Below are 2981 nucleotides of genomic sequence, written 5' to 3' on the forward strand. Positions count from 1 at the left end.
GGGATTGGAGGGATTGGGATACAATGGAAGGATCATTATTCACTGATAATAGGCATGTGTCATCGGCATACGTGGTGAGAATAGTGTAAGGATGGGTTGGGATGTCAGCTGTAAACACTGTATAAAGGATAGGACCAAGGATACTATCCTGAGGTACACCAGAAGACTGAGGAAACACGGATAAATAAAATTAAAATTAAAATTATATTTAATTGTTGTATAAATGAATTCGAAATTCCTAAAAAAATAATATCTTGTAGTTATAGTTAATTTTGTTTTTTAAATGCTCTTATATAACTTATACTTAGGTAACTAATGCACCATACAGTTAACATATAATCCAATTTTCATTTGGTAGTCTATCAGTTTTCATCATTTAAACCATGGCTTTATCTCCTTAGACAGAGGATCACACTTTAATTTTTAAGAGCATTGTTTTTGTAAACATTTATTAAACTAGAGTATAATTATATAAACGTCCATTTAATAATATATTTTATACTCTTAACTATTCCTTAAAAAGCCGCTGCTTCCTGATGGTATCAACGGTGGTCCCAACGAGGGTCCAAACTAGAGATGGAATTTGCCGAAATCTTAATGTTCAGCACAAGACAGTGGTAGCTCAAAGTCGGACCTTCGACTAATGCGTGTTGGAAGATGTTCTTGTAGCATCGTAAAGCAGCGACTTTAGTCTCGATGCATGATGTATTCACACGAAGGGCTTACAATCTACACTATATTAGGGCTTTGTATTTTAACAAATTATGTACTTTGAATTATAGTTCCTTGGTACATTTAAAAATTATTTTTATCATAAAAATACCTGTTTCAAACTACTGCAGGGTAAGTTATCCAAAGCCTGGAACAAGGTTGAACCACCAATGCCAGGGTTACATGTACCATTACTGTACTCAAGGTAGGTGACGGCCGTTACTCCATAGAGGATGGAGAACTACCAGAAGGTTCTAGCCACTCGGCAAAATAATTAGCAATTGTCTCTATCGGCCTTAGGCAATGCTAACCTTATGTCACCGCTCTTATGTTTACAAATCTATTCAGCAGGGGTAATTCTTTGTTCAGATTTTAAGCAGGTATTTAGTTGAATTAATTTAATTTATTTATCAGGGTTTATGACAAAGATTGTCGAAGTAGAAAGCATAATAATGCAATTCTCGATAAAGGATATCTCATTCATTATATTGTAATGAAATGAAAATAAAATCTTTGAACAAATTTTGACGAATAATCTATTTTATTAAATATGCGTTTTTTATATTTAGCGTATTTAGTACAAAATATTAAATTATGTGACAATATGAAGAGAAAAATATTAATTTTATGTATAAACACTTGCTGATTAGTGTTTGTTGGGTGGGAAAAAAAGTAGCATTTATTTATTTATTTGTGCACGTAGGAGTACAAATAACTTTAAAAAATCCACTTACAGAGAATTTGTGGAAACCTCAATTTTTGTTTTTTGCTTTAACGTATAAACGAAACCCCAACGTACAACACATTACTAAAACATTAAATTCTGCGCCAAATGTGAAAGTTTTCGAGATGAGGTACAGTTTAGCAGTAATAGCCGAAAACATTTTGGGTTCTAAAATAAGTTTTTCTGATATTGGATTTGTTATATTTTTTTTTTTTTACGAACTATTTGCTGTATATACAAGGAAAAATAAAAGCTTCTACTCCACCTTGAGAAGTATCTTTTGGCTATTTCAAAACCTATACCCATGAATTTAACGGTTAGAATATGTTTCAATAATTGCATGATCCATACTGGATACTTTGAAATAAAATAGAATACCAAATAACTGAATTAAGAAATAAGTTATAAATTATTCAAAAACAAAACATCAGAAACAAATTCAACAATTGAATGACTTCAAAATTCTACACTGTTTTCTTCGGTAAGTACTGTCAGAATAACGTAGTTGGTGCAGATTTAGCCATTTTTTTATTAAAAGCTAATAATACTTATTTATTGGTAATTTTATCTTTCTGATTCTCATACAGTTGATTGATTTTAGAAACACGAAATGGGGTTCACCACGAAATAAACATCACCGCCTAGGTCGGATTCGAATCGACGCCTCGGAAGAGCTGAGGTTGCTAAGGCGACGTCTCAACTACTTAGCTACAAACAACCTTATTTAATAAGGAACTAACCAGCATTTTTCGAAATTGTGTTTTATAAACTATATCTTTCAATTTTTAATGAATTTTATTTCATAAGCCCGTGCCCAGCGTTCCTCTTTATCCCTTTAGATATAGATAGAGCCGTGAGTTTTTGATGATAAAAAATAATTGTTGTTGAATATGCAGATTCAATTGTACCTTGCATTTTTGTATCATATTTATTAAAAGTAACATAAACCTGAATCTTCATCTTATAGAAACTCTGTTTTTTTTTCTTGTGAAACTAAATAACATGCAGAAAGGAATTTAATTAGATTACGTATAAAAGAAATGGTTATCACGTGATATCACTTTAAAGAACAGTCCAAACATACTGAGAATACTTCAGCTTGTCCTTGAGTTGAACACACTGAGTTAATTTACCCCTAGTTTAAACTAGAACAGACTATTTATATATTTATATTTTGATAAATCTAATTATGTATTAGATATTTTGTATTAAGATAAATAGGAATAGTAAATTTCATAACTAATATTGGCAAGATTAAATCCAGGACTACCGTAGCCATCGATTTAACAACTAATTCTTATTTGTTCTGAAATAGAATTGTGTTTATATAAATTAGAGATTACTCCATACGAACTAAGTCAAGATTTTTCACATTATTTCTAAGCAGAAAGGTTTAAGGTGGAGTAAAGTGTGTCGAGCAACTGACACAACATTACAGTGTCAGAAGCCCTGTTAGTGCCTGTACAAATCCAGCCAGAGTTGACTTTCGTTTCGTAGGAGACCCTCAGGATCTCAACTTTCCGATTCAATATTATTAGATAAATAT

Source organism: Halyomorpha halys, unplaced genomic scaffold (genome assembly GCF_000696795.3).
Source record: "Halyomorpha halys isolate HHAL.00 unplaced genomic scaffold, Hhal_1.1 Scaffold34.1, whole genome shotgun sequence".
Taxonomy (NCBI): Eukaryota; Metazoa; Arthropoda; class Insecta; order Hemiptera; family Pentatomidae; genus Halyomorpha; species Halyomorpha halys.